At 47.3% G+C, this 27,101-nt stretch overlaps 1 long non-coding RNA gene across 1 annotated transcript; it reads left to right on the forward strand.

Moving 5' to 3' along the window:
• Positions 1 to 268: 268 nt before the first annotated feature.
• On the forward strand, positions 269 to 27,101 carry LOC142786234 (uncharacterized). Its single transcript, XR_012888991.1, has 3 exons — positions 269 to 663; positions 18,193 to 18,450; positions 26,824 to 27,101. It is a non-coding gene; the product is annotated as an uncharacterized LOC142786234 (long non-coding RNA).

A 27,101-nucleotide genomic window follows, 5' to 3' on the forward strand; every position in this document is an offset into this window, starting at 1 on the left:
AGGCTTCGGTGTGTTTGACTTAGAAGAATACGCCTCTAGATAACCCTCTACAATGTTACACTGCTGTGAAAATATATTGCGTAAATGCTTGATATAGAAAAAAATGGTGTAGGAAAATGAAAAAAGAAGCGAATAAAAACAAATTATGGAAAAGAAGTAAGGCGTTGATTATCGGGTCACATGAGAAAGAAGAGGAAGACTGATTGTCACGCGCCGCTTTTGGAACATGCCACGCAGCGCACCATCTTCAGCAACGGCGGCCCCACTGTGGAACGCGGATTCACCTTGACGAAGCGGTTGACAGCTTCCAGAGCGAGCCGTTTTTTTCTAAAGCTCGCTTTCGCATGCAGGACGATGTTCAGCTGCCCTGAAGACCAGGTCGCATTGAGCGATGCGATTTCAGATGCCCGGACGAGCAATTACAGCAGCAGTAGCAGCAGTTCAAGTTCCTCGAATTCTGGTGTTGTCGCATTCGGCGGCCGCAGGCGCATCACACTCCCGGCGAGACGGCCGGGCTTCCATCGCCTCGAGTAGCACGAACTTCACGAAGTTCGCCAGATGCACGCTGCCGCACGCCGTGCAGCCGATGCTGCGGCCCGCGGTGACAACACGGGCACCGCATTGGAACCACCTGCAGTCCCAGGGCCAGCGCCGGAAAACCAGGTGGGTTTCTGATAAGCATGCCTACCTCGAGATAACTTTCTTAGTGAGCCTAGTGCGCGCATTATAGAGCTTTTACGTAGAGTAATAGTATCGTGTGCTTATATCAAAGGACCCCAAAAGCTCGCACAGTTCAAAGACGAAAGATTGGTTTTTTTCTCGTCTTCACTATAATCCTTCTACAGGTGCTATCTTCTCCTAACTACTTATTCATTCATAAAACAAGTGTAAAATTTCATGCCAAACCATTTAGTTCATCAAGAGTTCACGCTTTTCGGAAACACGCTGTTATTTGCACTGGAACTGTCGAAAACGCGCCAAAGAAAGTGAAATCAGTTGAAAGCGCTCGATATATTGATGCGAGAGGAGGTAGAACGGGCGTATGAGTATACGAAAAAGCATGGTGGCAATTCACAACTGATATCCCTCATATATAGACCAATCGAAAGCTCATCATGACGTCACGTAAACGGGCTGCTGGCGAGAAAGCGACAAAATCCTAATAAAGAAGAATGTAAGGCAGGGATACACTAACTCTACAAGGCTGTTTATCGCGTGCCTACCGAAGGTTTTCAGGTGTCAAACTGAGAACAGTAAGGAATATCTATTGGGCCAGATTATCTTATTAAGGTACCATTTGCTGATGACATTGCCTTGGTGAGTAACTTTAGGGACGGATTGCAAATCAAGAGTAATGGGACAAGGAAAGCTGAATGGCAGTATGTCCACCTCGTTGGAACTATGGCTACGGTGCTCAGTTGCTGACCCAAAGGTCACGGGTTCGATCGCGGCTGCGGCAGTCACATTTCAATAGAGGTGAAAGGGTCGAGGTCCGTGCACTGTGCGATAACAGCGCGCGTTGAAGAAAACATCGTAGTCAAAGCTTGCGGAGCACTCAATTACGGCGTTTGTCATAATCATGTCGTGGTATTGGGATATAAATCCCCCCAGATAGAATCATCATCATCATGATCAAAGGAACATGGTAGGTGTGAAAATCGATATGCAGAAAACTAAAGTAATGTTGAACAGTCTGGGAAGAAAACAGCACTTTGCGATAGGCAGCGAGGCACTAAATTTGATTGATATGTGGGGATTAACGTCCAAAAACCACTATATGATTATGAGAGACGCCGTAGTGGAGGGCTCCGGAAATTTTGACCACCTGGGGTTCTTTAACGTGCACGCAAATCTGAGCACACGGGCCTACAGCATTTCCGCCTCCATCGCAAATGCAGCTGCTGCAGCCGGGATTCGATCCCGCGAACTGCGGGTCAGCAGCCGAGTACCTTAGCCACTAGACCACCACGGCGGCGCAGCGAGGCACTAAATGTGGTAAACGAATACGTCTACCTTGAACAGGTGACCACAGAACTAAACTGTGAGAGCGAAATAACTTAGATTAAGGAGGGAATGGAGTGCATTCGGCGGGTATTCGCAAATCATATTTGCAGTTATCCCTGAAGGGACAAGTATGTAACAGTTACTTCTTACAGGTACTTACGCACGGAGAAAAAATATGTATTATAAAGAAAACTGTTCCAAAAGTGTAGACGAAAAGAGAGAAGGACAACACAGTTTGGGTAGTTTTCTTGATAATGGAATACCATCTCGGCTAACAGTCTAACTCATCCAACAGTAAGAAATATGGAGGCTAACAATGAGGGTTGAACTTAATTGAGGTCAACGCAGAGGTAATGCATCAGGAAAGTCAAAGGTGTAACCGAAAGGACAAGAAGAGAGGTTAAGTGCGTGGGGTGAACAAACGGGAGTTAAAGATGTCTTTTATCGAGAAGGAATATGCATGACGTGGGCATGTAGCACGTAGGTATATAACCGTCGGTCATTAAGAGCAAGAGACTGGATGCCAATAGATGGCCGGGGCGTGAGGGCGAGAAGTAAAATTAGATGGACAGATTAGATGACAGAGTTTTCTAAGATGACGTGGCAGCAGCAATCACAGGACTGGGTTGCCTTTGCCCTGCAGCGCAAGTCGTAGGGCACTACTGCTACTGCTGCTGCTGCCGCCAGAGCCGGTTATGATGATGGTAATGATTCGACGAGCGACCGCGCACACAGGTGCCCGCGGCAGGAGCACAGTACTTACGGTGGATTGGCTGCTTGCTATGGTGGCCGTGGCGGTCGCATTTCGATGGAGGCGTAATGCTAGAGCCTCGTCTCCTGTGCGATTTCAATGCACCTTGAAGAATTATACGCAGTCCGCTAAAGCATCGCTTGTAGCCCACGAGTCGCTTTGGGACATTAAACCCACACATACAAACCGACCCGTGGAAGCCGATCTGGCCAGAGAACTGTGACGTCACACCTTGTGACCGACGTTTACTAGCAGCACCCACTGAATGGGCTTCAGCGTGCGGCCGAGAGTATCACTTGCTGCTGTCTGCTGTCTGGCCTAGAAGTCATTCCGTGTTAGTGGGCATTGACCACTGTGTCTGTGTCCGAAACTATAATATTGTCAGCGGGACAAGCGAATGACTCTTCATTCTCTTTAGATGTGATCATCACCTGTACATCTTCATCATCTGTAAATATCATCACCAGTGTAAGTTAGCTCGAGCCTGGCTGAATAAACTGGTTCCTCACAAGTGGTGGATGGTGCTTTTTGTTCCCTCAAGTCCTCTCGACCTTTCTCGCTGGAGCTCCGCTCGAGTCGTCGCGTACAACCCCCAGTCATGGCGGCCCAAGAAAACCCTGACCCACCCAACGTCGCCGTCCTCCTGCAGCCACCGCCACCCACTCCGTCCAACAACATTCGCCTGCGTGATCCACCCGTGTTTTTCAGTCTCCGAGGCGATGGTGTCGAAGTCTGGATCAAAAACTACGACCTCGTCAGTGATTTGAACAGGTGGGGCAATCCACAGAAGATGCGCAGCGTCCCATTTTACTTCTCCGATGTTACGTAAACTTGGTTCTGGAACCACCACCCGGATCTTCCCGACTGGGACACTTTTGAGCAGCAAATTAGTCAAATATTTGGTGCCCCAACAGTTCGCACTGAGGCAGCAAAGAAGCAGCTCGCTGAACGCACGCAGCTGCTGGGTGAATTTTACACCTCTTATATTGAGGATGTCCTTCCACTATGCAGGTGCGTTAATAACGTCATGTCCCAGAACGACCAAATACGCCACATTATTAAAGGCATTGACACCGTCGCCTTTAACGCCCTCGCCCCGCAAAATCCTTCCACCACCCAGGACGTGATAACCATCTGGCAGCAACTTGACGAGCTTCAGTCTTTTCGCCTCTGCTCCGATGCCACCGACATTCGTTTGCCTGCACCCCTCGACTTGCGTGCGCTTATTCGCGACATCGTTCGTGAAGAGCTTCACGGGCGCTGCTCTTCCTGCGCTGCGGAAGTTACTCTCCCTTCTGAAAAAGACAGCTTACGAGACCTGATCAAAATCACGTCCGACGTGTTCCAACGGTCCCTGCGTGCGCCAGACGCGCACGTACGCCGATGTTGCCGCGCTCTCGGCCGCACCCACCGTTTCTGTGCCTACATTAGCAGACAATACGCCTGTGGCTTCATTGTCACCGCCAGTGCGGGCACCCCCTTATTACGCACCTCAGCGCCCACCTCGACCAATCTGTTACTACTGCGGCTATCGAGGACATATTGCTCGGTTTTGTCGAAGGCGCCAACAAGACGAGCAACGCAGCTGCGCTCCAGAAGACCATCGAAGCTTCCGTCCGACCATGAACTATCTACAACCACCCTCCCGATCGTCCTATTACTGTTCACCGTCTCCTACCTACCATACATACATGCCTGGGAGTTCCCGTACGTCTCGCCTCAGGTCGCCTTCGCCAGGTCGCCATTGAGTGTCGCCTCTGTGGCCCGACTCCTATTCAACGAACGCCCACGCGGAAAACTCCCCAATGCAGTTTTAGGAGGGGAGACTGCATCCCTTGGACAGCTTATCATTCCTCCAGAGCGGCCATCGAATTTGATAGTAGTGTTTGTAGAAGGTGTACGCGTTGAGGCTCTTGTAGACACTGGCGCTGCCATTTCGTTTATTCGTGCTGATTTTTGTTCCCGCCTTCGAAAAGTCACCACACCTTATGGCGGCCCACCTCTCCGTGCGGTGGCCAACGCTCTCATTCATCCACTTGCACAGTGCACCTTACGTGTCTGCATCGAAGGCATTCGTCATCACATCGTTTTCGCGGTATTTTGTGAGTGCACCCACGCTCTCATTCTGGGGTGGGACTTCTTGTCTTCTGCGTCGGCTTTCATATCTTGTCATCAGCGCCTCCTGCATCTAAGTGCCACTGACTCTTCTCCGCTTGAACACGAGGGACGCATCCGCCTTGTCACCACGTCAGATTATGTACTTCGGCCATACATCGAAGGAATTATGAGTGTTAATTGCACCGATAGTGTGGATGGTGACGTACTAATTCTCCTTTACGGCCATACCCTACGTAGGGCTATTGTGTTCACACCAGGGCTTATTCGCTTCTTCGATGGGTCTACCTACATAGCCGCCATAAATCGAACACCTGAGTGTGTACTGCTCCCCTGTGGCTCAACAGTATCTTGCGCCGTCGACAGTGAGCCTGTTGCGATTGTTACTCTTCCGAACAAACACCACAGCGATGTCCCAAAGTCGCAATCACTGCCATTCAATGCCTCTTCCACACCTGTCTCCGCCGCGGTGGTCGAGTGGCTAAGGTACTCGGCTGCTGACCCGCAGGTCGCGGAATCGAATCCCGGCTGCGGTGGCTGCATTTCCGTTGGAGTCGAAAATGGTGTAGGCCCGTGTGCTCAGATTTGGGTGCACGTTAAAAAACCCCAGGTGGTCAAAATTTCCGGAGCCCTCCACTACGGCGTCTCTCATAATCATATGGTGGTTTTGGGACGTTAAACCCCACATATCAATCAATTTGACACCTGTGTCGGCAACTATAAGCACTGGCTTACACCTGATCAAACTGAAAGTTAGCTCACCCTGTTGAATAGACACCGTTCTCTATTGGACGTGAACTCGCCCGTCCTCAGCATGATTACCGCCGCTACTCACAGCATCCAGACTGACGGCTCTCGTATTGTACATCGGCGTCCATATCACGTGTCTCAGGCAGAACGCAAGATCATCGAGGAAAACGTCTCAGACATGCTACGACGCTACATCATACGTCCTTCCTCGAGTCCCTGGTCATCCACATTTGTTCTCGTTCAAAACAAAGATGGGACAGTGCGTTTCTGCGTAAATTACCGTGCGCTAAATAAAATAACGCGCAAGGATGTTTATCCTCTCCCTCAGATCGACAATGCACTGGATTCATTACAGGGCGCAGGGTATTTTTCTAGCCTCGACCTTAGGTCAGGCTACTGGCAGATACCAATGTCGAAGTCTGATAAAGAGAAGGTCGCCTTTTCAACGCCAGATGGGTTGTACGAGTTTAATGTGATGCCTTTTGGACTCTGTAATGCACCCGCCACCTTCGAACGCATGATAGACGGCGTATTGCGTGGTTAGAAAGAAAAAAACGTGTCTGTGCTATCCCGATGACATAGTAGTGTTGTCATCCACGTTCTCGCAGCATCTACAACGTTGTGACGAAGTCCTCACATGCTTTGCGAAATCCGGTCTACAGCTTAACACCAAGAAATGTACCTTTGCTAGCAAGACAATCAAGGTTCTCGGCCACCTCGTCAGCAAAGAAGGAATTCAGCCGGACCTCAAGAAGCTTGCCGCCATCCTCGATTTTCCTCGTCCACTACGTCAAAAGGACCTGCGCAGCTTTCTTGGGTTATCTTCTTACTTCCGGCGCTTCATACGTGGCTTCGCAGAACATGCGTCTCCGCTCCATCAACACCTCGCAAAGAACGTCCCCTTCATTTGGTCCGAAGACTGCGAAAGCGCTTTCACGGCATTGAAGCAAGCCTTCACGTCGGGTCCGGTACTGTGCCACTTCAATTCAACCGCACCAACCATCCTTCATACCGACGCAAGTAGTCATGGTCAAGGTGCGGTACTCTTGCAGCATGACAAAAACTCACGCGAACGCGTCGTTGCTTACGCAAATCGTGCTCTTACCGCTCCAGAAAAAAACTACACTATCACTGAGCAGGAGTACCTTGCTGTTGTTTGGGCAGTGCAAAGATTCCGACCATATCTTCACGGCCGTCATTTTACCGTCGTTGCCGACCACAACGCCCTATGCTGGCTTTCTTCGCTGAAAAACTTATCGGGTCGCCTCGGTCGCTGGGCGCTTCGCTCGCAGAAGTATGATTTCGATGTCGCCTACCGATCTGGCAAGAAGCATCAAGATGCTGATCCTCTGTCGCGCTGTCCTCTGCCCAGTGGAAGCCACTCACCATCGATACTCCAAAATGACAGCATCTCTCCAATCGCAGCGCTAAGTTCATAACCTGCCACCCTACCCGTCCTTGTTTCACAACAACGTGTCGACCCATACTGCCGCACCATTGTTGACCGCTTGACCGGCTCTACTACTCCTCCAAACGCCAGACTCCGTCGACAGCTTAAACAATTTAAGCTTGTCGGTGGTGTTTTATACCGCTACATTTACCACATCGATGAAAACAAGTGCGTACCCGTCATCCCACGTTCTCTTCAACGTGATGTTCTGGAAGCCTTTCATGATGATCCAACCACCGCTCATCTAGGCTATCACAAGACTTATGACAAAATACGAAGTCGTTGTTTTTGGCCGGGCCTCTCTTCAGCCGTCACTAAGTACGTTGCCTGATGTGTCCATTGCACACGGCGAAAACGACCGACAACTGCTCCGGCTTGCTTAATGCAACCTCTTCCTTGTCCCGCCTCGCCTTTTGAAGTCGTTGGAATCAACTTGTATGGCACTCTTCCTATATCATCCAATGGGAATCGCTGGATTGTCACGGCCATCGACGACCACCTTACCCGCTACGCGGAAACAGCTTCTATACCTTCTGGGACTGCCACTGAGGTCGCCAATTTCTTTCTGGGCCACATCTTTTTGCGTCATGGACTTTCACGCATTTTCCTGAGTGATTGTGGCAAAGTCTTTCCCTCTTCCATTTTCGAGCAAGTTTAGCGCTCCTCGAACACTGTTCACAAGACAACTTCTAGCTACAACCCGCCGACCAACGGATTGACTGAACGGTTTCATCGGACCCTATCGACAATGATCACCATATACATTCACCCCAACCACACGAACTAGGATGCACTTCTACCCTTCGTGACATTCGCCTATAATAATACGGCTGCTCAACGCACTACCGGCTTTTCTCCATTTTGTCTCGTCCATGGTCGCTCGCCGAGTTTCGCTCCGGATGTCTCTTTCCTTTCGGCTCCTGCACCTTCGACGGCTCCTTTCCCTGAAGAATTTTTTTCTCATCTCGCAAACTGCCATCACCAGGCCCGCATTACCACCGGCCTATCTCAAGACACTCGAAAATCTCGCTAAGACTCGTCTCGCCGTCCTGTGAGTTTTTCCTCTGGTGACGAAGTTCTTCTATGGACCCCACTACGCGTCCCCGGCTTATGCGACAAATTCATCAGTCGCTTCATTAGGCCGTACACGGTGGTCACACAGACATCTCCTGTCTATTTCCGCGTTTCTCCTCTTAGCTCTAATCATGATCATCGTTGCCGAGGAACAGAGATAGTGCAGGTATCTCGTTTAAAGCCTTATGCTCGGCGCATTGCATAATACTGTCAAGCGATCAGGTGGCCGCTATCACCGCGTGGGGGAGTTAGTGTGAGCACGACAAGCGAATGACTCTTCATTCTCATAGATATCATCATCACCTGTACATCTTCATCATCTGTAAATATCATCACCAGTGTGATTTAGCTCGAGCCTGGCTGAATAAACCGGTTCCTCACAATATCGGCACTGCGTATATGACATTACTGGATGACCATGATTTACTTGCTCTGGAATGAATGTGGCAAGGTGGCACTAGGGTTGTGTAGACCAGGTTATGTGAATAACGTTCCACCATATCGGTAGGGCTCCTCCACGCCTCAAAAAGGGTAGGATAGCCATTGCAGCTAATATTATTATCCTGTGGTTAACTGATGAAAGAGCAGAGAAGGCGTTCGCAGGTCACGATTTCAACACCGTAAGCCAGCTTACGATAGGTGGATTAGACAAGCTTTTCGAAAAGGGCTTGTAACAGAGTTCTTGACGAGTAACAAACTAATGGCACAATGCCAAATAATTAGCGACCCATGAAATGTCACGCGAATAATTGGCGTTAAAGGTATTGTTTTCGAGAAATAAACAGTGGAGCACAGTTTCTATAGAGGAAAAGAACATGTGATTATTATAATGGTTCCGCGGTTGAAAGCCAGTACGCCAACACAAGAGGAACACACGCTATACTGCGCGTATTCCCGTGAGGCCACATATTGTGGGTGCATAGCAAATGCGAAATGATTTCATGCGCCAAGTGTTTGAAATACGGACTAGGAACAGGATGTCGCTATCGCGTTCAACGCCCATATGCGAAGCTTTACGGTCCCCTAATTTTTCTGTACCTTTGGTGCCAACCCATTGGATTCGGATGATTCTGGTAGCACACCCAGCGCGATGCGCCGCGAATGTGCGAAGCCAAGAACCGAAACGACGTTCGCAAGCTTCCGAAACGAGGTGGCGCAGTCCGCATTGCCATGGCCAGCATTGCGAACCACATGGTAACAGGAAGGCCACAGCGTTACGTGCTTGCTCGTTTACCACTAAATGCAGCCCCTTGTTGGCTGCCGGCACTCCAAAAGTCGTCTGTCCATCCACAATTGCGCTCTTCGCTTCAAATCGGCTGTAATGGAGCGGTTAAACCGCTGCGGTAAAATTATTTTCGCTCACCGATGAAAGATAAAAAGAAAGCAAAGATATTGTTCCGTGGGCATCGTGGCTGTGGTGGTGGCAACACGTAATGAGGTGCAGAGGATGTTTCGGACTAAGACATGGGGGCCTTGCGCAATGGTAGCATTGCGAAATAAGTTGCTGGATGACGAAAACCATTACGGTGCTTTATGCAAACTAAGTAGCGAATTTCCGCATTCAGCAATAAAATGAAAGTGTGCAGGTAATACACATTCATTTCTTGGTTGCCTAATGTATGATTATTCGGAATTTGTTAATTCAGAGATTTCCACCGGTACCTTGAAATGCTAGTTAACAAAATTTTACTGTAATTCACTTATTAAAACATGCGAATAAGCTTCCTTGGAAGATACTGCAATTTAAGAATAGGAGAAATGAAAGCTTCAACCAAAGTTTATTTTAATAGGGCCCTGTAACACTTTTTGAGCATGGTCAGAAAACGCTGCCGATCGGTAGTAGAGGGTCCCGACAACACGTGAGCCAAATATTATAGCGCAGCACGCTTCCTGAATTTTACAATAAATTATCAAAGTGAGCTGAAAATAGCTTACCCTTATCTCGACAGATCCCCGAAAATAAGCCCAGTAACCCTATCTATCAGCGATTTGCTGATTAGAACATGGCGCGCTCGGTTGTTACATAGGTCGCCGCGAGAGGCCGTCACTTGTCTAGGCGTGCGCGCGAGATCGCACTGAGAAAGCCGGGTATTCGAAAAAAAAAAGAAAAATGCACAAGGTCACGAGACGCAAAATGTTATTTGTTAGCCCCTCCCATTCCTCCCTGCTGAGCTTCCAGCACTTTTGTCGGGACGAGAGAAGGGAGAATGTGTCTGCAACGTGTGACAAATCTGTGTAACTCCGCTCGTGCTGGATGGATTTTTAAAACTTTTGTGGTGTTAAATTTGTGAGCGAATACCGAGGTTGTACAGAGAAGGGTTTCAGGGCCCCTTTTACCTGCGTTTTGAAGCCTGACCGGCTTCTTCAAAAGTGAGAAAGCCCGAGATGTGCAGCGCCTATATACGATTGATTGCCGTGCGTTCGATGTTTACCGTCGCTCGTCGCAATTCCTGGCAGTAGAGAGAGGGCAATGTATTCGTGAAGTGCTTAATATTTCCCGCTGTCAGCTGAATGTGTCAGGGTTCTAGGAGGAGCCACCACCGAAGGTTCCGTTCTTTTTCCAGGATCACCGCGTTGTTGGGACTTAAATGGTTGTCAAACCACTCACAGTGTTCTTCCACTGCACTCCGTTCATTGTTCAATTGACGGAGGTCACTCTGATGCTCCACATTCTTTTATGGAAGCTCTTGGTTTCCCTAATGTATGGAGAAGGACAGTCGGCACAGGCGATCTGGTACACGACGCCCTTAGCTTTTACCGCAGGTGAGTAATTTCTGGGCTGAGAGATGAAACTGCTGGTGGCGGTGTATGCCCACAACCCATTAACACACCATCAGTAGTTTCTTCCTTCGGCCTGAAGTTCACGCACCTGCGTAAAAAAGCTGAGGGCGTCATGTACTATATGACACGCACCAACTGCCTCACTTCTATAGATTAAGTAAACTAAGAACTTTCATAAAAGAAGAACCAGATTGACCCCCGTCAATTGAACAGTGAATGTAGCGTATTGGCAGAATACTGCGTGTGGTTTGACCTCCATATAAGTCCCAATGATGCGGTGATCCTAAAAAAATTAAACGAACCTTCGCCCGGCAGCACCTTCTCGAATCCTGGCACATTCGGCTGACAGCGGGAAACACTAAGCACTCTACGAAGACATTGCTCTCTACTTGCAAGGCTTGCAACGAGTCACGACAAACCTCGCGCACACGACAAGCAATCGCATTTAAGCCTTGCACATCCCAGGCTGTCTGATTCCTGAAGAAGAAGCCAGTGAAGCTAGGTAGCGTCAGGTTTTCTTAAACGGTGAAAACCTCTGTAGAAGAGGTCCGCAATGTCATTTGTTTCGTTTGATCGCATGTCCTCAATCGACAATAAGTACTGGATGACTGATGTGGCTAGTACTATGACAGTAAAACAACGGCGAAAAACATTCACTAACAATCATGACGTACTAAAGTACTCTCCTCGTTTAAACCACTATATGAAGTGATGCCTCTGCGTTTGTCTTCACGTTCGCAGGAACGCAACAGCGCTGAAGTTGAGCTTCGTCGAGGGAACTGGTACTTGAACGAAAGATTGCAGACTATCCTTTCCGCCACGCCAGTCCTCTATAGCGTCACTCTTGTGGTTTACCTTAGCTCGACTATCTGGATCCGTATTAAGTACCGTGACATCCTCTACGCCAGCAAAAGGAAGGTCTACGCGGACCACGCAGACCTACCACTCTTCTCTGGCTGCGACGAAATGGCATGCCAGCAATACATGGCTGCCATTATAACCTCCACTAACAAGTCCCGAGATCCTTGTAAGAACTTCTACGGGTTTGTCTGCGATGGTTGGAAGCACCAACATCATCTGATCTCTGTCGTTGACGCGGATGAAGACTTGATTCACAAGCGTGCGCTCGATGAGGTCGAGCGGGCTTTCTACAATGGCCGGAAGCAGGCCGGAAACTTTTCGTCCTCGTCAAGCGTCGAAAAGAAGGTAGCCGCCCTGGCAAAGTCCTGCATGGAATTGTCAGGGAACAGCCTGAGAGATCTGAAGAAGTTTATGACCGAACACTATCTGCCATGGCCAGAAAAATCCCCCTGGGACCCACTGGCGATTCTTCTCGACCTCTCTGGAAACTGGAACATTCACTTATGGTTCCAAGTCAACGTCAGACTGTCTCCGTTTCGCGTGGGAGCACTGAGCCGGTGCTGAAATTCGTTCCCAGCGCCGCTTCTCGTTCATGGATCGCTACCATGCGGCTATTCGTCGGCCATCCAACGGGGTCGACGCGATCGCTCCGCTACCAAAAGTACGTTCGAAGAATGCTGCGCCTCTTCGATGTTTCAGCGTCACGCTCTGCCGAAATCATATCCACTATCGAGACGATGAACAAACTAGCACTGGACACGCTAGCGCCAGCCATGACAGCGCCTGAGCCGCGCCTAGTACGAATGTCAAGCCGTGACCTTACCGAGACAGCGATTCTCCCCATTCCAACTGGTCGTCCGGTCCTGCTCTTCAACGAGTACTTAATGTGGGCACGACGCTTCTTACCCTACGACGTCGTGCAAGTGGAAAACATGGGTCTCTTGCGCTCTGTTGTCTACATTTCGGGACTCGTGGCGAGACACAACAGGCGCTCACACTGAGCCTGGGTCTTCGCGTCGCCCACGAGCTTGGCTGGATGGCCCACAGAGAAATTGCGGACGTCACACTGGAGATCGCAGGTCTGCCTCGATCGGCTCATGCACACCACTGTCTTGTCAAGATTGAGAATGCAGTAGGTACCGGATGGCTGAGTCTGTTTCCTTTACATCTGGAATCTGATTCTTTCATTAGAGACGTGAGAGATGCCCCCAGCGATGCTGTGGCGCATCGAAGTAAGGTATTCGTTCAGCTCCGTGCCCACAGCACCGACATCCCGTGGAACGGCGACAGCTTCCTGGCTGGGGTGCTGCCAGAACCATCACAAAGAGCCCGTTTTTTCATCGACTGGCTAAATTTAATGGCCGAACGATGGCGGCTACAAGAGCAAGACATTAGTAACTTTCTCAAGCCAGGCTCCTTACAGAGCCATCGATGGAGCTTCCGTGTGACACTAACCATATCCAAGGACTACTTTGTGTTTCCTTTGTACCACTCAGACCTTCCACTAGGCGTCAACTACGGTGGAGCCGGCCGCCTTATTGCGGACAAAGTGCTCAGAGGCCTGTTCCATGAGCTGATGTACAACCAAAGCCGTAGTCGAAGTCGCGTGGGACATGTACGACCTGCGAACAACACTGTATTGTTAGACTGGCCACCGTACCACGTGGACATCAAGGCACTTCTGGCTACCCTGTCCGCATACAGGCTGTCCGTCGTGCAGGACTTGAGCAGTGCGAATGCAAGGTTGTCGAGCTTTGCTCAGGACAGATCTCTTTTCGTCGCATCGTGCTACGCGCTCTGCTCTAGTAATCACTATGTGGATCCGTTGTACGGTGATCCTAGGCGATGGTGCAACGAACCCGTAAAGGAGGTCCCAGAATTTTCCGCAGCCTTTCGCACCAACCTGCCTCACTTTCAGAGCTAGACTCAACGCGAAGTGTCAAATCTGTTTTAGTTAGTTTCATTCCCATGTGTTTTTTCAGATGCCTTCTTATGGTTCATGTGGCATAGTGAACACTCGTGGAGCTTTGCACCATTTTGCAATATCTCTTAATTTCGTCCCTTTATTCATTCATTTCCTTTTAAGCAGTGTTATTTTTCAAATTCGAATTAGAGAAAGTTTATATCTGAATGATCACAATTCAAGAGGCGTTTACTTAGTTTGATTTGCAAGATATAATTTCGTTAGCCAAATAAATGCTCAAAATACTTAATCCACGCTAAAACAAACTAAAAAAACACTACCATAGGCTAAGCACACAATCTTCAGGCCATTTTGGCAGAAGAATATAGAACTCGTTTAGAAGCACACGACGGCACCGCTCCCATGTGATATGCTAAAAACATTAGTTCATACTCAGCTATCAGTGTCAATTTCTTTGATGTCACGGTAACATTGCACCATCAAAAGCTGACGACGAAGCTGTAGAGGAAACCGACTGAGAAACATCAATACCTTCATTTTCAAAGTAGCCATGCAAAACAATGCAAAACCAGCATTCAATACAGTCAGGCCATTAGTTTTGAACGTATCTGCTCCGACAACAATGAGTTCATTCGCAGCTGTGAGTACCTTAGAGGTGCACTAACCAGACAAAGATACCCCTCACGAATCATTGACGATGCCCTCAAGAAGGCAAAAGACATCGACCGCGAGGATTTGCTCACGGGTAACAAACCATCAACAAGCTCGTCACGTAACAGTGTAAATCTGATTTTAACGCACTTCGCATCAGCTCCGAATGTAACCAACATTCTGAAGAAACACCACAACATCTTGATTCAAAGTGACCTCCCAAAAGACATCTTTGCGGAACCACCCAAGGTGGTTTATCGCCGATCGTGAAACCTGCGTGATACCTTAACTTTGTCCAAAATAAACAACCGACCGAACTATGTTGGCTGTCACCCTTGCAATAAACCCCATTGTAAGGTATGCCCACACATGACAACTTCGCTCTCCGTAACTAGCAGCGCTTCAAGCTTTACCATGAGAATCAACAGAGACTTCACTTGCGACAGCGACAATGTTGTGTACATGCTTGATTGCTCCCCATGTTACCAGCAATACATCGGTCACACCGAATTGTCATTCAGGTTACGCTTTAACAACCATAGAGCCCACGATTCCAACCTACCTCATATTCCACTATCAAAACATGTCCAGATGCCAGGTCACCCCTTCGCATACATCAAGGCTACCATACTACAGTCTGGATTTGATACTCATCATGACTGAGAAGTTCGTGAATGCTATGTCATCAATAAATTCAACAGTCTACACGGTGGCATCAACAAAAGCATCAGACGTGTCACCTTTCTTTGTGGGTGACAAAGTTTATCATATTCATACACTATCCTCCACCCTCCCGTCACACACGCTCTTTTTTTTTCTAATGCACCCCACTTTTTTTACCACTGCATATGCATTAAAGTCGCACGTTCTATATTTTCTATAGCGGCCGTGGTGACTTGTAAAAAAATGTTAGGTTATCTTTCAGTACTTTTATGTGTGCCGTGCCGAAGTATATGCGATTGATATCTGTTTTGCCTCGCAAGCAGCCCTAATCTCTCGTGTCTCCTTCGCGGCTTCATCACCGCTTTACTGGTATATGTTTCACTGATGCGATGGCTTCCCAGTCATACGTTCCTTAAGTTGTAGCACTTATCTTGTTACTCGAGGGGATAGATCAAATGAATTGTCACCGATGTTTGATTTTGAACTCCTGACATTTTTTTTAGATTTCAGTGGCCTTTAAAAGCGGCAAATGCCTTGTTCACTTTTCATTCTCCGACTTAGGCCGTGCCGTGGCCGAAACGTTAATCTATAAAGGAACTGCTTGCTTTCTCGTACGTGTAGCAGCTTCTTTTCTATATATATATATATATATATATATATATATATATATATATATATATATATATATATATATATATATATATATATATATATATATATATATATATATATATATATATATAAAGGAGAAAAGAAATAAAGCGGTGCGTCTGCCCTGTTAATCAGAGACTAGTGAAGCATAATATGATGATATATGGTGTTTTTTGGCGCAAGGGCCATTTGATGGCCAAAGAGCGCCAGTTCATGGGAAGTGAAGCATAATAGGTAGTTCGACGGGAGGCTCGCCATTTAATCTTTCTCTACATACGCCTCAGCTTCGCCTTCAAGAGTAGAATGCAACAGCGCAATTGGTTCACGCGTGGCCTTCAAAATTGCTTGCCTGGTCTCGATAATCGGTAGATACCTCCAGCGTTCAGCAAGGAAACAAACGTGTGTGCACGTATCATCGGTTGTTCCAAACTAAGCTACTGAAAGTACAGTTGCGCATTGATTATTCCTTTTGCGATTCAGCGAACAGCCCTCTATGTGTTCGTCAGATAATACGCAAATCTACGCAGCTGTTAATTTTGTTCATGCGTTTGCTGCTGATGGTGATCAAATATGAACACTTTGTAATAAATTGGCCATTAAAACGAGCAATCAGTGCCCAATTCACTTGTTTTGACACCTGGAGCTATTCTACACTTCTGCCGTGCAAAACTATACACGTGTAAAGGAGACGCTTCCCACTACGTGACATTCATGCAGCGTTTTTTTCTTTTTTTTGCAGCACTTTCTATAAATAACGCTGAAACTCCTGTGTTCCACGCAACAGGCCTGGGTTCTATTCTCACTCGACCGAAAGCTGTCATTAATCATTCACAGGCATTATTATCGGTTTTTCGCTCACCGACAGCGCTGATTTTTCGCTCACAATAAACGACACCGACACTGACGCCGACACCGGAATTTCTATGGAACAAGCTATTTACCGCTATCACGTTAAGAGAGAGTTTTAGTACTGCGTACGCTGCGTATGTGGCGGCGTTGCATACGTAAGGACGCCAGGTTCTGCGTAGTGCGCATGCGCAGGCCGCAGCTCGCACGTATCGCGTTACGTACGCAGCCACTACGTACGCACACATGAGATGCGTGCGTGCGTACGTATGAGCTGATCGCGCCGCTCTCGAACAAGTTCGCGACAGGGCGAGGCTTCGTTTTGCAAAATGGCGGCATCGAAGGCAAGCACTGACCGGCTCTTTGGCTCAAAAAATATGGCCATAATCTGGCTATAACACTTGGATTGGCTCACATTGGCTGTCAACAACACGTACTTCTATTGTCATTTACCAGATGGTGAAACACGCTTCACTCTCGTTACGTACGCGGGTACTACGGCGTACTAAAAGCCGATTAGTGGAAAACGACGCCACGTAACACAAGGCGCTTGCGTGATGCGTACGTAGCACCATTCCGCAGTACTAAAACTCTCTAGTATTTTGTTTGGCCTTCCAGCAACGGCAAGGCAACTTCGTGTGTAACTTCGTTACACAGACATGTGTAATGTTGTGCATGTTTTCCTTACGTTGTGTGTGTTTTTCTTACGGAGTCCTCATGCATCACTTGCGCACGTAGAGTTGTACATAGTACGATACATGTAATGAATTACCTGCAGTCGATCACATCTTGCTGTAAATTTGAAACGCTCGAATTTCTTTTCAGTTGAAGTAAGAATAGTTGTATTGTAATTACTTCCCCTGTGAAACTTATTTCAAGATACCCAGTACCTTACTAATTACGAAGCACGTCACTTTTTTGACGATTCGGGTGTATGCATCGAAGCGCTACGCTGTCACGAACTGCATGGTGCGCATGGCGCTCGTACGGTAAAGCATCGCACTCACGCGCATACAGTGGGTCCATGGTAGGGGTCTTTAGCGTTGCAGTGGACGTCTTCCTGAGTTCCATAACTGAGGAATCTTTTCAGCGCACATTGAGCGAGGGCAAGTAACGCAGATGAATAAGAGAACGGGTGCTTCCCTGTTATTGGTTGTCGTTCACTCGGTTCAATCGGTCCTCGAAACAGCGCCAACAAGCTCGGATAATTCAGGATTCTTCGCGGTCTGTTTCTCCTATAGACCTACTCGTCATCACAGGCGCTGGCGCGTTTAGTCTTCTTCTTGTCCTAGATACTGAAAAAGCGTGCGGCCGGGACAATATGTGATTTCTTGAAAGGTACGTACAGTGTTTCAGCCCGTATTTCGGCCGTGTTTGTCATCACTACCAAGACTGGCAACTACCTCGAGACTGGCAAATGGTTAAAAAATAATCCGATAAGGAAATTAGATAAATCTCTTTAATCTAAATTCAAATCGAATCATAACGACCTTCACATGCAAAGTGCTCAGACATATATTTTTTAATATATTTAACACTTGTTTTAAACAAGTGCCTGCTGTCTTGTAACTAGGGATTTATCGAGCACAATGCAGACAACCGAGGTCATACGTGGGCACGGCGAAAACACTGGGCGCAGATCACTGACCACGCGTCTCGTTTTTTTTTCAGGCTTTGTTCCTGACATCCACCCCTTCTTCGATGCGCCCGTATTCAAGCCGTTGCCAGCAGCGACATCATGTGACATCGACGGCAAGGCTGCATGGCTCCTTCTAACGCTTTTTGACTCAAGGAGCAAGAGTCACGGGTTCGTGACGATGGCGGAACCAGCCCCTATAAAGAAGGCATCGCAGGACGGTCTTGCCAGTGGGCACGGCGAAAACTCTGGGCGCAGATCACTGACCATGCGTCTCGTTTTTTGTTGTTCAGGTTAGTTACAATAGTACAATACGCAGTGATGACAGATACCTGATTTTATTGACGTGCCCACGTGTGTGCTTCAGTATTGCTTATGATTGCTTATTTTCATACACGCTTTATTTTGTGGTGATGTCGAAGAGAATCTGGGCCCCTCTGTCAAGGAAATGTTGTAATCATTAGTGATTGGCCAGCAGACATTTAGAGAAGACGTTGCTTCCTTGAAAAGGCGACTTTAATCCACAGAGAAAGCTGTACAAGGCCTTGAAAAGCGTCTAAGCAACTTGGGATGTAGCATGGTTAAACTAAAAGCGAGGAATTGCGAACACGAGGGAGTAAACGCGGCTGTGAATGCAGTGCGAAAATTACTCAAAATTCAACAGGAAAAAACTTGTCGATTCAGAAAACCACAGTCGCCGTTCGTATTTGATTGTTTTTGGAATTCCGGACGAGCCAAATGAAACAGAGGTGAAGCTAAGGGATAAGGTTGTTCACGGCGTCTTTCGTGACAAGTGTAGCGCGTCGTTGCGACCGCAGTCTGCGGGTAGCGGGGCCGGTCGCCGTCGCTCCGTCGAGCCAAGGACTAAGGGAGAGCTTTGAGCAAACTCAACGGATTTATTTACATCTTTACAGTGAGTTGTCGAGATGAAGACAGAAGAGAAGAGAGTTGGGCGAGGCGCTGCACGCCCTTTTTGTTGACCCCCGTTCCCTAGGTCCCTAGGTTGGGGATCACTACACAAAACAATGCGGACCAATGTTGATGTGGAAGTTCCTCTCAGTGAAGTACCGCCGGTCATGTATGTTCATAGAGGCACAACACTGGCTCGCACATACACACACACCCTTGCCACTAGTTGCAGCGCTGCCGTAGAACAGGGAGGGGGAGAGCGGAAGACGCACGGGCGCCTCGACGCCTTTGGTGCCGGCCTCGCTCTGTGTTCCCACGGGAAGATCTTAGCGCGCCCATTCGAGAGGTGCCAGGTTCGTGGAATCCTCTAGGAGAGCCCTTTGACCGGCGCCGTCATCGTGTGCTGGTTAACGCGCTAACGATGCGTGGCCCAGGCGGGAGATATAGCGGCGGCTCCATAACCCTCTTTGGCAACATTCCACACAGTTGGCGCCGCTGTCAATCAGTGGGCGCTGTCTCGTGTAGTCGGCCCCTGTTGCTTCCTCCGTCCGGCCGTGGCGAGACTATCATTTTGGCACTAATCCGGCGTGGCGAATGACCCGCTGGGTCAAGGCATAGCTTGATCACTACAGCTCCTCCGCCGACGGGAAGATCTCGGAAGTCGGGTAGTATCAGCTGCTCGACGGGAGAGATCACAGTAACCGCAGTCTTCCAACACCATTGAAACCACAAAGACCAACCGCTAGAACCAGCAAGCGTCGGCAATGAGTTTTCGGCAACCAGGCCGGTCTTTCAAATGTGCCACAATGCACCTACGCTTTCTTTTTCTTAAATGGCAACCCCACTAATACTCTTGGTGATAGCCAAAAACTTCGATTACTCAAAAGACCACTTAAAACCATTACGGAAAAATGCCCCTTAACTGAACACAAAAGAAAGCAAAAGCAAAAAAAAAGCTAAAAATCTCTTCTTAATGTGCCAAAAATGGCGTTCGCGGACGACTTCTTATACTTCACAGTAAAGTTAAGCTCCTGAAGCGCAAGGCTCCAACGTAGTAGTCGTGGATTCTTTCCCGACATTTGCGATAGCCATGTCAGTGGGCAGTGGTCAGTGACGAAGACAAAAGAAGTTCCGTAGAGGTAGCAGGCTAATTTTTGGGTAGCCCACACAATGCATGCACATTATTTTTCTGAAGCACTGTAGGCCTCCTCACGAACAGAGAGTTTCCTGGTAGCGTACAACACAGGGTGCTCGTTCCCGTTCTCATCCTCCTGGCACAGTATTACTCCTAAGCCTCTGTTGCTGGCATCGCATTGCACAATAAAAGGACAATCATAGTTCGGTGCATGCAGTACGGATGGGCTAACAAGAGCCGCTTTGAGCCCCTGGAAGGCGCCCTCCATTTCTACACTCCAAACTACCTTTTCTGGAGCCTTCTTGCGCAGTGCATTCGTTAACGGAGTGGCTACCTCCGAGTACTGAGGGATGTAGCGCTGATAATACCCTGTCAGCCCTAAAAAGGAGCGGATAGCCGTCTTTCTTTCTGGTTGCGGGAACTCGCTAACCGCCTCTACTTTCAACTCGTCAGGTCGCCTCCTGCCCTGCCCTACCACGTGCCCTAGGTACCGTACTTCGGCGCGAGCTAGCTGGCACTTAGCCGGCTTCACTGTCAGTCCAGCGTGCGTCAAACGTCTAAGGACATCGCTAAGATGGTACAGGTGATCTTACCATGTATTGGAATAAATAGCGATGTCGTCTAAGTAGAGAACAGCAGAGCCTTCAGCCTCCTGCAGAACTCGGTTCATTAGCCTTGAAAAGCAAAAGGGGGCGTTCCTAAGGCCAAAGCTCAGAACTAAGGGCCTAAATGTGCCCGTCGGCGCCACAAAGGCCGCATACTCACTAGCTCGTTTAGTCATTGGAACTTGCCAATAGCCTCTTACTAAGTCCAAAGTCGAGACTTATTTAGCGGCGCTCACTTTTTCCACCAGCTCCTCTACGTTGGGTATAGGATAGGTTTGGTCCTTCGTGATCGCATTAAGTTTGCAGTAATCCACGCAAGGGTGTGGATCTTTCCCCGGAACCTCAACGAGAATCATAGGGGACGTGCAGGTGCTTTCGCAAGGTTCGATAAGCTTAAGCTCGAGCATTCGATCTACTTCTTTTTTCAAGATCTCCTGCTGTCGCGGGGCTAGACTATACGGCCTCAACTTCACAGTGGTGTCAGAAGTTAGCTCAATGTCATGAGTGATAACCTCAGTTCGCCCTGGCCATTCCGAGAAAACAGTGATGTGTTCTGACAACAAGTTGCGTAAGTCGACTTTTTGCATCTCAGTCAAGCCCTCGGTTTCATGACATCGGTAACCTCCATTGATCTTCCAACCTCCACCAAGCCTGGAATTTCAGGTGTTAGCTCCTCCGTGCTGTTAAGAGCCAAGTTCACTTTCTGCACTTCTCCCACATAACTCTTCATTAAATTGTGGTGGTAAATGACAACCTCTCGGCGTCTTCTTTTACGTTCCAGTGCGTAATTTGTGTCCGAGAGCTTCTTCACAACCCGAAAGGGCCCCTCCCATTCAATCTCCAGCTTATTTGCTCGCGAGGGGCGCAAGACCATTACCTGATCGCCTTCTTGATAAGCTCTCAGTTTCGCGTTTCGATCGTAGTAGCTCTTGGTTTGCGCCTCTCTCATGTTCACCTCAGCAATGTCGCGAGCACACCACAGCCTTTCCTGTAGTTCCAGAATGTACTCGACCACCGTAGGGTCGGTACTCTTTGACTCCCAGGTTTCGCGCAAAAGTCGCAGTGGAGACCTGAGCGTCCGTCCGTAAACCAGCTCCGCGGGGCTGAAACCCGTCGCTTCATGAGTGACCGATCTCAGCGCAAACAGCATTGCCGGAAGACAAGCATCCCAGCGCTGCCACCAGTTGTAGCGCGTCGTGGCGACCGCAGTCTGCGGGTAGTGGGGCCGGTCGCCGTCACTCCGTCGAGCCAAGGACTAGGGGAGAGCTTTGAGCAAACTTAACGGATTTATTTACATCTTTACAGTGAGTTGTCGAGATGAAGACAGAAGAGAAGAGAGTTGGGCGAGGCGCTGCACGCCCTTTTTGTTGACCCCCGTTCCCTAGGTCCCTAGGTTGGGGATCACTACACAAAACAATGCGGACCAATGGTGATGTGGAAGTTACTCTCAGTGAAGTACCGCCCGTCATGTATGTTCATAGAGGCACAACACTGGCTTGCACATACACACACACCCTTGCCACTAGTCGCAGCGCTGCCGTAGAACAGGGAGGGGGAGAGCGGAAGACGCACGGGCGCCTCGACCCCTTTGGTGCCGGCATCGCTCTGCGTTCCCACGGGAAGATCTTAGCGCGCCCTTTAGAGAGGTGGCAGGTTCGTGGAATCCTCTGGGGAGAGCCCTCTGACCAGCGCCGTCGTCGTGTGCTGGTTAACGCGCTAACAATGCGTGGCCCAGGCGGGAGATAGAGCGGTGGCTCCATAACCCTCTTTGGCAACATTCCACACAGTTGGCGCCGCTGTCAATCAGTGGGCGCCGTCTCGTGTAGTCGGCCCCTGTTGCTTCCTCCATCCAGCCGTGGCGAGACTATCCTTTTGGCACTAATCCGGCGTGGCGAATGACCCACTGGGTCAAGGCATAGCTTGATCACTACACAAGCTAGGGATAAATTGTACAACTATGGCGCGAATTCACCGTCTTGGAAATGCACACTCAAAAAGGCTGGTCATTGCGCTCATTCAGAGTTACCATGAAAAAGAAGCACTGCTAAAGAACGCACGCAAGCTAAAGGGAACAGGCATTTCATTGAAAAATGGCTATTGTGCAGACACATTGCGCAGGCGCCGACTTCTGTGGAGCTGTACACAAGACGAAAGAGCAAGCGGTGAGAAAGTTAAGCTTGTCCATGATAAGATTCGCATTGACGGTGCTCTCTACTTTTGGGATGACGCACACAATATACGGAAAGAAGTTCCAAAGAAAAAGCAAAACTCTGAGACACAAACGCGACATACAGAATAGCAGTCACAGTATCGGCAGTTGCGACTGCTTTCGCTAAATGCCCAAAGTATTGTCAACAAAATAGAAAAACTGCATGATACCTTGCTGGTATACAATCCTCATGTGTGCGTTAATTGTGAAACTTGGTTGCATGACGGGGTGCGCGATGATGAAATTGTTTCACCAAACCATCAATCGTTTAGAAAAGATAGATCTTCCCGAGGTGGTGGTGTTGCAGTCACTGCAAGAAACAGTGTTGATGTAAGAGTACTAGATCAGATTGACAAACATGAAAGTTTATTTTTGAGTGTCACTGTTCGAAGCGTGCAATTCATATTATGTTCTGTGTATCGAGCCCCAAATGCTGATGATCAGTGCATGCAGAAGTTATATGATCACATTTTGAAGTTTAAAGAAAAAAACATAATAATTACTGGCGATTTTAATCTCCCACAAATAGATTGGTATCATTGGAGATATGGACATAGCTTGTCCTTTGACTTACTCATTGATATTCTGCTAAACATTAATCTCCATCAAGTTGTACATGCGCCTACCCGTGGTGGCAATATTCTCGATTGCTATTTGTTAGTGACGTTTTCAGCGAAAGAGTTGTTGAGATTGAAGATGGCATTTCTGATCATCGGTTGGTTTCTTTCACGGTATCAATGAGTGGTAAGAATGTACGATTACCTTGTGAAAAAAAAAGTTTGAGATTATCATAAAGCGGATGATGAATCTATTATCGAATATTTAGACTTGCACCTAAATATTGTTGACAGTGATGTAGAGCTTTCTTGGCAAGTGTTTACGGGCTACATTACATATTGTATTGACAAATTTCTTCTTTTGAAGAGCGTTAAGAAACCCTTGTCTAACCCTTGGTTAAGCAGAGACATTATCCAATTTAGGCGCAGACTCAAGAGAATGAAAAAGAAAGATAAATCCAAGAGTCAAATGGTCATAGAATACAATAATAATTTGCTGACTAAAGTGGAAAAGGCGCGAGATAGAATTTTCAATTATAGCCTTCCTGATTTTATTACAAACTCTCCCCAAAAGTTTTGGCGCTACCTAGGCCAGTCAAAAAACAGCCGCACAAAAAGTAAACATTAATGGTAAAATTGTAGAAGACCACCAAGAAATTGCAGAACATTTGAATGATTACTTCAGGGGTGTGTTTTCTGAATTAGACTGTTATGAACTGAGCAATGCAAGACCTGTAATGCACGAGATCACAATTTCTCGAGAAAGTGTTTTGGAAATGCTTCTTAATCTTCATGTACGTAAATCTGCAGGCCCTGACGGGATACCAAATGTTTTTTACGACGTTATGCGGAACATATTTGTGTCTTTTTAACAGAATTTTTGAAGTTACGTTTACGCTTAGAGAATATTCCATCCGACTGGCGCAAAGCCAGAGTTGTCCCAATTTATAAAAAGGGAGAATATTTTGCAGTTTCTAATTATCGACCAGTTTCTATTACAAGTACTTGTAGCAAATTATTAGAACACATTGTAGCAAGTTTTATTCACCAGTATTTGAGCGATCACAAGGTCCTCTCTCAGCAACAGCATGGATTTCGAAAGGGGTTATCGAATACAACTCAGCTTGTGTCAGTTGTTCATGATATCTCTGAAGTACTTGACTCGTCCGGACAAGTTGACATGCTATTTTTTTATTTCAGCAAAGTCTTGGATTGGGTGCCTCTCGGAAAATTATTCTACAAGCTTGAGTGCATTGGTCTCCCTTCAAACAATATATCATGGATCCAGGCATACCTACAGCACAGGCAACAGTTCTTAGAAATTAAGCAATGCTCGTCCGTTGCGCGCCATGTAACCTCGGGCGTGCCGCAAGGCAGCGTACTGAGACCACTCCTATTCCTGATCTATATAAATGATATCTCGGAAACACTCCCTAGTGACGTGCATGTAAACTTATTTGCAGATGACTGTGTCTTAAATAAAGAAATTACCTGGCAGAATGATCACCAAAGCTTGCAGCAATCAGTCACAGCTATTTCAGAGTGGTGTAGACTTTGGGGAATGGAAATAAATGTACAAAAACAGTTTTGATGCAACAAAAAAAAAGAAGCTAGCATATTTTCTTACGTTCTGAACGACACCATAATAACTGAGGTTGACCAGTATAAATATTTAGGCGTCACGTTTAATAACAAACTTACTTGGTCAGATCATATATCTCTTACATGTTCTTCAGCCTTGCGCAAGTTGTGGTTTTTGAAAAAAAAAGCTTAGCAAAGCTTTACGAGTACGAAGCTTTTGGTATACAACGCAATTGTGAGCTCAAAACTTGAATATGCAGCGGTTGTATGGGATCCTCACAACAAAAAAGATATCATGAATTTGGAGCATGTGCAGAGGAAGGCTGTTAGATTTATTTTGGGAAAATAGAAAAAAGAACATTCCCCTTCACTTCTAATGCTTACTAATAAAATAAGTTCAATAGAACATCGCCGTAAACTTAGTCGCCTAATGTTCCTGCACAACATAATGAATGGGAAAATTGGCCTTCAGAAGCCTCATTTTTTAGTGCCCCTAAACGCACGGTCGACTAGATAGACACAGACACAGCTTTTCTCTCATGCTTATATTCGCCAAAACCAAATCTCACATGAACAGTTTTTTTCGGTGCAACATAAAACAATAGAACTCTTTACCTGTTCACGTCATACAATCAGAAACCTTTACAAAAGAATCGAAAAACCACTTCTCCTAATATTTAGTGTTTAAACATTTCTTCGAATTGTGTCGTGAATCTCATGCGCCTTGCAGTGTACGTTTTTCTTCTTGCATTGTTAGTCTTTTTGTGAATGCCTTGTCATTGTATTATTGTATTTGCTCCTCCTGCATGGGCCAGCATATTGGCCTGCAGTATCGATAAATAAATAAGTAAATAGATAACGATCTCACGCTTGGCATTGACAAAGACAACCAAACTCACGCAATATTATTTCTTTTTCCGAGAGCATTTGACTGCGTTTGTCACAACAAGCTAATAAGTAGAGTAAAAAAACACTATCATAGACGGAGAAATTATTGATTGGGCGGTTGGGTTTTTGTTTAGTTTTTCTCAATTTGTTCATTTTGAATATATCGAATTAGCTATTGCACCGGTCACGTTCGCTGCGTCCCAGGGTTTAGTGATCGGGCCCTTGTTATTTAGCGTGTAATATAATGATGTATATATACTAATTTAGACTCTAAATTTAGCTTAATTGTGGATACCTCTATCATTTAGACACAAATTAAAAATGACCGTTGTATACTTGCTCGACAAATCGGTTTGTGCTATTAATGAATTGTGTTCAGACTGGCAGATGACAGTCAATGTTAAAAAAAATCGGATTGTATGACCATACCGAAGAAAGGCTACACTTCAAATTTTTGTTACAGTATATGAAAGACACTGCTTTGACCCACAGTGCACAAACCTAATTAACTAGGCTTAACAATAACGTCCCACTTAAGGTAAAACGAGTACTATAATCACAGTGCTACATCTTCCACGCAAAAAATAATAATAATTTCCTTCACATATCAGTTCAAATGGCAAACTTGTCAACACAGACCCTTGTTCACATAACATTCGTCAGACTGATCTTCGAATACAGAAATATGGTCTGGTTTCCTCATACCCGCACTAACATATATGCTTATCATTATCATCGTCACCAGACAGACATACACATAACTGCATAACTGTTCGGTGCAGAGCATATGAAGAGTGCCCCCGGGTACCGTTTGCGAGCCGCTGCCACAATGAAAGAGGGGAGGAGGTTGAAACTATCGGTGGCTTCGCGGGCTCTCAGAACAGCCCTGAGCTGCTCTCCCTTGGCGGAGCTGGTGAGGAGCCGGAGCCAGTCTTCCTCCGTGAACTACGCTGAGCCTCCACGGAAGTCGTGGCACCGCCAGAGAATCTGCTGAATTGTGTACCTCGGAGGTCCACAGTGCGCACAGCCCGAGTCTATGCCTTCTATGAATTTTGAACAA

The sequence above is a fragment of the Rhipicephalus microplus genome, chromosome 2, assembly GCF_043290135.1.
Source record: "Rhipicephalus microplus isolate Deutch F79 chromosome 2, USDA_Rmic, whole genome shotgun sequence".
In the NCBI taxonomy this organism is placed as follows: Eukaryota; Metazoa; Arthropoda; class Arachnida; order Ixodida; family Ixodidae; genus Rhipicephalus; species Rhipicephalus microplus.